At 37.1% G+C, this 9,697-nt stretch overlaps 1 long non-coding RNA gene across 1 annotated transcript; it reads left to right on the top strand.

Annotated features, from left to right (window-relative positions):
• The first annotated feature begins 3,369 nt into the window (after nucleotides 1-3,369).
• On the top strand, nucleotides 3,370-9,659 carry LOC134856015 (uncharacterized). The gene is made up of 3 exons (XR_010164707.1): nucleotides 3,370-5,848; nucleotides 7,865-8,948; nucleotides 9,489-9,659. It is a non-coding gene; the product is annotated as an uncharacterized LOC134856015 (long non-coding RNA).
• Nucleotides 9,660-9,697: the final 38 nt, after the last annotated feature.

The following is a 9,697-nucleotide window of genomic DNA, read 5'->3' as shown; positions in this document are numbered from 1 at the left end:
AAAAAAAACAAGATATCAAAAACTTTGAACTTGTTTTTCTCGACCCGAAAAAAAATTATTTAAAAAAACTGATACCAATCATGAAACAATGATACATAATGGACACATTCTGATAATTATTTTTGATGCCTGACTTTGCCTGGAAATCAAAAAAAAAAACTTAAACAATTCCGAAGTTAAAAGCGCTCCCCATACGAATACTGCCTCAGTAGATTTGACCCCCAACACGTCGGCATCGAAGAAAAGTCACCTAACGAGGCCCCGCCAACAATGTCCGGCACCCAATCAGAAGCTAACCACGAACTTACTGTGGCAAGTGTCCTCGAAACAACAGACAGAGCCACCGCAACGGAGACAGAGGAAGACACATCACTCTACCGGAAGAAACTACAACAAGCCATTGGGGTCAAATTTATAGCCGCGGCCACTCGCAGGGACAGAAACAGCAAACCAATAGCCAACTTCGAACAGAAACGGGACTGGGAGGCGCTGAAACTAGCTTATGGCGATTATTGGAACAATGTACGAAACCGATTGTACGTCAAGGACGACTTATAGACAACCGGATCAAAATCACGCTGCAATTGCGTCAAGCATCCTCGACAGCTTACATGTGACCCATCGGGGAGCGGCGGCAATGCTCGACTTGTGCGAAAAAACCTTGTTCCTACAAATCGACCGCATAACCTTCAAAATGGCTCAAAATTGCCAATAATACACAGAGCAAGGTGAAAATTTGAAACCTGCAATCGAAAAATTACTTTCCATCGAATTGGAACCGGTAGTAGAACCCAATGAGGAAGTCCAATTAGACTCTGCCGGGCACCTCCCGGACAATTTAAACAAAGGCGCATACATTTTAGTCGCGCTAAACAAACAGTAAAAATTTCCTACAGCTAAGAAGGTCCAAATACGACAGCAATTATTGCAAAAAAAATTATGCAGAGATAAATCTCAAACAAGGGGTACCCCGTAAGCGTAGTTTTGATCAAGCACAAACGCTTAGAGCTAAAAAAGTTCCAACTTTTGTTGTAAAACCAACAACATCAAACTCCTATTCGCACCAGTAGATGATCACAGATCCATAGGGGTCGTAGAACGCTTGATCTGAACACTGAAAAGCGGGTTGGGGTTATGCGAATAGATAGTAAATACACCCCACTCAAGTTAGCATTGAACGTAGCTGAAACCTTAAAAAACATAAAGAATAAAACCATAAAAAAGCAACAAAATTGTCTCCTTTTGAAGCTCACGTGGGCAGAAGCCCAATCCACCATTATCTAACTTAGCCACAACTAGCTCACAATATAACCTATACTGGGAAAATGCAACACACGGTTGTTTAGATCGGAAAAACCTGATGTATCCCCTACTCCAACCAGACATCATGCATGAGCTTCAAGGTTGGTCTGAAAGCGAGGTAAAGATAACACAACAACTAAAAAAGAACCTTTGAGAAACAGTCGGTATTGACACAAAAATTAAAGAACCTAAAACTTTCGAACAAAAAAAACAATAGATGGTAGGTTTTTAACTTGTACACTGCACACGGCCTGGAAACAAACTAAGGGAAAACAACCTTGTCTACTGATAAACAGTAGCTCCGCACATGTAACAAATCCGCAAATATATGGACGATGCGACATTTACGGCCACGTGATTCTGTGGCATACTAATCAGCTAGGAGAACAGGGCTATGCTTAGATTTCTTAGCCATCAAACAACCAAATGCACCTCAGCACGAAATGTTCCGGGAGGATGAGAAAATCGGACTACCAAAGAAGCTGACGCGGAAGGAGCATCAAACTAAGAACGACGCAGCGGCTGAAAAGCAATGAAAGGCAAAAACACAAACAGGAAAAAGGATGGGCAGAAAATAGGGAACACAGGCCATACTGCGGACAAAAAGGGAACCGAATTAGAGGCCTCGTCATCCACCGCCTCGAAAAACACGGAAAACACGGCATCCTCCCCGAAACGACAAGACACAAAATCAACACCGCCGCCGCAACCTGCAACAAGCGCAGAACCGACACGGATATCCACATGGAACCGACGAGCTACACTCACATCAACATTGGGAAACACGATCCCAATCAATACCATCGTTTCGCCTCGAAACTTCTCAGTTAAGTCCCTAGAACAACAAGCCACAGGCACAAAACAAATCACGGGCACCCCAGTCAACACGGTTAATCGAGAGTATCAAGAGTTTTTTTGTGACTCTTCGAAAAGACTCCCCAGAAATTGTAGCAGTCATAAAATTCCTGGAAATGATCAAGCCAAGGAGAAAGTACAGCGACACTATCAACTTCGGACAGCCCAACGAAAACTACACACAACGAAAACAACATAACAATAGAGGAAGCGAACGTCATGAGCATGAGAAATCCATGAGGGGGATGAAACCCAAACAGCGCCGCCGACAAAAACGAAGAACACAGAGATCACAACAACAACACTCACGGAGGCAGGTTTAAACTCACAGGACAAAAATCAACGAACAAAATGAGTCAGGGGCAATCTAGTCAGTGCCACAGGGACTATAAAATTCCAGTCACACGGGGACTATAAAACTCACAATTGGTCACACTGGGACGGTAAAACTCTGTTTTATTTTCACAAGGGGGAAAGGTCATCCGGCCGGATTGGCACAAACTATTATTAATTATTTATTTTTTTTCACATTCTTTATATAGTTAGTCAGAGACCAGATGAATGGTCTTAGCTGATAAGATAGACAACATGGCTGAGCGTTACTGTTCAGTTGGTCTTAATTCAGATTTATGTTCAGTTAATTTTCTCAACCAGAGTCGTTTAGATAAAACCAGCCGATCCGTTTGGATTCTATAAACGTTCATAGATTACGGTATAACAAGCCGAATAAAAAAAAACTCGAAAGTTTTTTTTCTTTTAGACTATTTGCTTGACAATTGAGAGGATAATTCGATTACGAGAAGTTGGTTTTCCGATCACTTTGAATAAACTGAAGAAAAAATTAATTGAACTTGTTATTAGTATCAATTATGACCATATGATCTTGAATTTGTACAAGCTTTCTTTGTAGAAACTCCTCTTCAACCTGAGGAAAGGTCTGACTTATTTTCAGAATAAATTTTATAGCAAATAGCAAAAAAAAGTTAAGCTTTTGTATTATCTTCGTTTTTGGTTGGCGAACTGTTTATCTAATTTACAACTTCTAAACTTCACTTACTGCTTAAAATTTTTGTTAATTACTTAATTGTAGTAAGGTTAATTCATCAAATCAATCTAAAACTCTGAATATATATTTTTTTTGAAAAAAAAAAAAAACAATTTATCAACTGCGTTCATGAATAACCAGTTGCTTACTTTTCTAATTATGACTTGTCTACAACACAGCAGTTGTGGTCTGAACATTGGGTGTAACAAACAAATATCCTCTCTGACATTTGTTTTGCTAGTTTGTTTCCTCTGTTTGCCATTAAATTTAGGTTCCGTTAGTACTATCTAAGCGGAGGGGTACTTTGCTCAGGTGTACTTGGCTGAGATTACCTTTATCAAGGCTGATGGGTTCGCTTTTATCTAAGCCGAGGGGTGAAGACGAAAAGCACGGAAAAGAAGACACAGACAACGAGTACGTGCTAATCGAACTGTTAACAATTTTCCCCTCAAGTTCTCCATTCTATACTTCTGACGACATACGATTTTCAAATGAAACAACAAACTTTGAGCCAGACGAAAACAGGGAAAATGTGCCACCTTCGAGTCAAAAAACCACCACGGGAGAGAAAGAAAAATTTGAAGCCGAATTAGACAAAGCAGTTATCCATTGGCCGGGAGGGGCAGAAATAAAATTTGATCAAAACAATGCTTTGATGGAATTCGTGAAAATTCAATACCCAGAGTGGAAAAAACCTGGGAACAAAATCTCAATTCCGTGTGTTAAAATTCCGCGCATTATGATAAGAAATGTAGATTTGAGCAAAGAACTGCAAACTTATTACAAATCGCTCGTGAAAGGAGAAGAAGGAGAAAATAAAATTTATAAACTGTTTACGAATGAAGTACTGACTGAAGACGCAGGAATTATTATTTTTCCAAATTTTGATGGAAGTCACCTTTTTGAAGAAGGGGGCCCTGGTAGCGTAGAAATTGACATGATTGTTGCTCACCCACAAAAAGGTTTGTTCATTTTTAATGTCAAAAACAAAACCATCAAAAAAGGAAAAGAAACTGAAAACTTGAAACAGGAAACGATGAAACACGCAAAATTCTTAGGCTTCTTATCATTGTATAGCACTCCTTGTGTAAACCTTTCTGATAACAGTTGTCTTCCACTCGTTCCCATTCATGCGGTTATTTGTTATATTCCCGGTGATAACACTTCCATAGCGAAACTGTCAGAGGATAGCACTTGGTATGCTAACGCAGAAAATGGTGCCACAAACAAAGTTTTAGTTTTTCAAAAAGCAAGTTTCAAAAACTTCGCTTCGGCTTGGAAAGATAGTTTGCAAGAAATTCCCGACATGACTGAAACATACCACTTTGACGTTTTGGTTGCCCGTCTTGTGGCACTGAATTCAATGGGAGGAGCCAGCTCACTTATCCATCAAAAGTTTGATTCAAATGAAATCCAGTCCATTCAGGTTGAAAAGAATAAACTGAATTCATGGATTGACAAACAATTCAGCGAAGTACTGACAGACCAAAAAGACGATAAACAAGATCTCATGTGCCGCGTAAAAGAGCAATGCCACAATACAAAGAGTAAGAAAACTCGGGTAATTCTCTGGACAAAAGAACAATTGGACATCATTGCTGCCGTTTTCGTATCACTTCAAAAGTCTTCAACGACAACACTGTTATCGAATGCGCCCAAACCGCTAAGAATAGAAATAAACGGGGCCAAGGGATCAGGAAAGACAATGCTGATCATCTACTTAGCGCAATTAGCTTGTCGTATCTTTGAAGAAAACGGCGATAAACAGTGCAAGGTAGTTATATGTGACGGTTCTCGTGGTAAAGCTCGAGTTCTTTTCTCAGAGCTGAAAAACAGTTTGGGTGGAGCAAGCATCGAATTTTGGAAACTAGAAAAACTATCTGAACTTCAAAGAGGTATCGTTTTCATTGACGAAGAGCTTACTACCTCCAGTCTTGTGAAATTATTCAAAAAAATAAATGGAAATGTTCATTTATGTTTTGCTTCGTCAAAGGAACCTGGAAATTTTGATTTTAGAGCCTGGAAGTTGCAGCATATTCAGGAATTCAAGCTCAAACAAACATTGAGATCCACAAAACAGCTGCACGCTTTTACAGAAAATATCTTTAGAAACATTGTTGGAAGCCACAAGCTAACCGAATTGTCGGGGAATCCACCGCATAGCTTAGATGGTACTAATAGAGCTGATATTGTATATATTGAGTCTGCAGGTTGTCTTAAAACTGAGGCTTTCATAGACAAATGCGTTGAGACAATAATGAGATATGTTTTCTTGTCGTACGAAATGCCGAGTATTCTTGTCATGATATCTTTTTTATCACCAAAAGCTCAGATATCAGTAGTTGCTCTTCTAAAAGAGAAAGGACTGACTTTACGGTCTAACTCTTACAATTTAGACCTCCAAGGCTGTCAGATTTTGCCAATAATTCAACTGGAGTCTACCGAGTTTATCAGGGGAAGTGAGTTTGGTACGGTTGTTCTTTTGCTGGAGAAAAATTTCAACGGACCAAATCTTGTGGAATTCGTTGATAGTTTCTTTATGGGAATAACGCGTGCGACAACAAACTTGGCAATAGTTGTAGGCGACATGTCTTACTTCGAATCGCCACTGGAAGCAAATGAGATTTCTGATTCAATTTCGAATCTGTACCGCGGCCTTCCATGCTCTTAAAACTGAAACTGAATAACTAATGAGTTTAATCAATTAGGATTCAATCGATATCACTATTAGAAAAAGGGTTCGTTACGTTTGTGGAAAAAACTTTTATTCGCCGTGTTAGTTTCTTTTTTGAAAGCTTTCACTGCAAAAATTCTTTTAGCGAGGGTAGACACTGGAGCTGGTTTTCCAAAAAAGTATGTCATCTGATTCAATGGCTTCAATGTAGATAAATTTTATCATTTACATGACACATGCAATTAAATCGTGTTATTTTCTGTAAACAACTAAAAAAACCAACCTTCAATTTTTGTCTTTCTCAAGCTTATTTGTGATTTTGGGCCTCTCTAATGTGCATTTTTCAATTGTAGCTCGGAGATTTCTACAATCATTGAAACTTAGCAATGTGTGTTAAAATATTAAAATAAAATGTAAATTTACAAAACAATCTTTGAAAATTTCATTTTTAACAAAGTCTCGGATATTTGACCAAAAATCGGGAATTTGTTAAAGCTTCCTAGTTTGAGATTTTCTCAGCTATTTTTTTCTTCGAAATTGGAAACAAACCAACTCAGTGGTTTTTATGTTGGTTTTATTTTTGTGTGAATACTTCTCTTTTTGTTTTCACCTGTACACTTGTTATCAAAGTTCACTGCTAAATTTTCTTATACTTATGTCAGTATTGCCACATAAGAATTTCATTTTTAAATTGGATTTCTGAAATTTGATTTAGTTCGATTCTCTTCACTAATTTTGTTGTTTAGTTTTATACATCTAGCTATGATTTGCTGAATTCGTCATCTTTTTTCGTAATAAACTGTAGGTAGCTGAGCGCAAATTGTGTGTGAATCGGAGCCGTTATTTCCTATTGTTAAAATTCTCTATTTTTCAAGTTTTTTTCCGGCTCTATTTAACGCCAAGTTTTCATTTTTATCATGGTCGAGATGATTCAAATTTTTTTGACAGGTTTTCTTATACTGCCGGTTTTTTTAAATAGTTGACATTCGATCAATTTCCTTTAAGTTTTCTTTACGTTCCTGTCGAACATATTACTTCTCATTATTCCTAAAACCGATGTTTGCAACTTAATGAAAAAGTTTTTCTCAGAATTACACCCTTAATTACTAGTTTTTCTCATAGCGATGTCTCAAAGTTTCATTATTATTTACCGAAGTTTGCTATGATTATATCAATCTGCAAAGTTGATGCATTGATGCGATGAGCCGGTCTGTAATGTTTTATCAACCCGGGTTGACCAAAAATGCTCGTCATACATTTTTTATGTATTTTCAAATAATCACTATGATAATTTCCATACGCACGGAAAGTTGTTAGAAAATTCCAAGACAAACATTTTTCAAATTTGAAAATTAAATAACCAATATTTTTCCAGCAATCAAAAGTTTATTACTTCTCAATCGCCTTTTTCTAAAAACTTTTTTGTGTACCCGAAAAGACAATGACCAAGTACTTTCTATTACAGGAGGCCCAATTGGTTGAGAGGAAAACTCTCACAGTTCCTTGGATTTGAGGAATAAATGTTTGAGATAAAATTTCATAGTTCACTCAGAGTTATTGAATATAACCTTAAGTTTTTTTATGTGGCAGGAAACTTTTTAGTCAAAAATTAAACTTGTAAGAAATGTGGCTTGATTTTTTAAACAAATTTAAAAAATCTCTTGTAATATAAAAGCAAACTATGTTTGGATTTGCACAATCATTAGTTCAGTTTTTTCTTTTGAAAGAAAAACTCACCCTTGACTTCATCATAAACAAATATAAATTTTTAGATGCAAATGTTTTGTCGGGAATTGTCGAGCATGAAAGTGATATTGTGACTTAAAATTTGTGAGAGTAGCCCCATTCACATAGTTTTTGGTTCGCTCATTTCTTTTTTTGCTTGTAGTGTGTAAAATGCAGAGTAGTTGTTAACCTAAGTATAAAAATAAATCGAAGGATCACTGTTCGTTTGATTGATCGCATGGAACGTCGCTCTACCTTTCAAGAAAAACAAGAAGTTTTCATATTGATGAAAACAGTTGTTCAAAATACATCACGGCGATGCTTGAGGACAACGAAATTTGTCAGCTGGACAAAATTGTTGTCGTTATTGGCAATGTGCCAAAATTGAATTGCTTGGGAGAGACTGAAGTTACGCAACGATACCTAAATTGGTGCTCAACGAACGAAGTTAAACAGTACACGTTCAAGGGAAATACAACAGTGCTAAATCTAACAAATAAAGCAAAAACAATTTCAGAGGAAGCATTAGACTGGTATAAACAGCAGCGCATTGCCGCGTTCATATTTGTTGTTGAACATAGATTCGACACGTTCAGTTTCCAATTATTGAATCGGTCAGTTTCTGGAGGCTCAAATGGCTGTTTTGTTATAGAACTTACTTATCTGACGGTTCCTTTAGTTGATATTACTCAATTCTGTAAAGGCCTTCAAAATCAAACAGATGCACTTTGCAAGGAATCTTTGGTGTTATGTCCTCAATTAGATCAGTACACTAAGAGAAGAACCGATGGTAACAAGTGTAACTTAAGCGAACTGAAAGAACTGTCAATAGTAATCAAAGCTCATGTGGATGCGCATCCCGAAGACTTTTTGTTTGGGATTAACCTAATGGAATGTTACTTAGAAGCATACGAGCTGCTTTTCCTTGAGTATTTCCAGTATGTGAAAGGTGGTGATCGAAAGCAAGCAGTAGTTAGAAGGCGAAAGGTCGCGGATATGCTGCAAAACTGTTCTAACTGCTTGCATAAGCAATTTGAAATACTTTTTCAAAAAGATATGTTCGATTACTTGTACCTTTGCGTCCACTACGCAAAATGGTCTCTTTGGCTGAATCCAGATCTCTCAAACTTGAACGAAACAATCATCGATATCTGCCAAAAATCAAAAGATAAACTGGAACAGGAAAAAATTAATGCCATTCGATCAAATGATCAAAGTCAGATTTTGGATTATGTAGTACCCGAGCACTGTCTTAACCTTATACGAGGATATCAAATTAGGAACTGGAACAACTTCAAATGCCGAATTGAAGCAGCTCAAAAACTTGACCTGATTGGAGGTCACCAGGTAGTTTTTTTGAGATTTTTCAAAATCTTAACCATTATTTTGTTTCTGTACACATTTGGTTTGGTTACAATGAGGAGAGCTCATGTTAATTTCTCTTCTTTTGTGTTTGAAACTCCATAAAAGATTTTTTCTGCGCTTCTAACCAAAAACTTCATTCATAATTTAAGAATTTCATGAAAAATTCTCAAGACCACTGTGAGTCAAATTATTCCATCGTTTTTGTGCTCAAATTACCAACTGACAAAAAAAATTGGCCTGTTCGCTTCGAAATAGAAAAAAATATTCTAATAATATTAAGTAAACTTTATTTCACCGTGTTTGTTAAAATATTTCGGTAACCAGCAAAAATTTTTGAAATTTAATTCATACTACTCGCGTGACCTCGCTGTGCGTATTGGTTACAAAAACAAGATTGTGTTTTACTGCGAAAGTTTTTTATTTTTTACTTAACCGGTCTTTTTTTTTGTATTTTTTTGTATTAGTGGATCATTGAATCAGCATTGCGTTCACCAAGTAACTTACAGTTCGGTTTTGTTTCAGAGTTCTGCTCATAATGTGTTAGCTCAACTGTCCCTTGAAAAGAAAAAAATTCAGGAATTACAGAACTTAGTCGAGACACTTACGAACGAATATCAAAACAAACTAAAGGAACCAAAATCTTTTTTAGCAGATAAACGAATTCAGGTTGCTGATAAATGTGCTGAAGCTGCACTCTGTTGCTTAGAGCAGACACTGGCCAAGTTCTTTCG

The sequence above is a fragment of the Symsagittifera roscoffensis genome, unplaced genomic scaffold (genome assembly GCF_963678635.1).
Source record: "Symsagittifera roscoffensis unplaced genomic scaffold, txSymRosc1.1 SCAFFOLD_1146, whole genome shotgun sequence".
Classification (NCBI taxonomy): domain Eukaryota; kingdom Metazoa; phylum Xenacoelomorpha; order Acoela; family Convolutidae; genus Symsagittifera; species Symsagittifera roscoffensis.
Note: the sequence above shows the minus strand (reverse complement) of the source record. Positions and strands in the feature narration are given on the sequence as shown.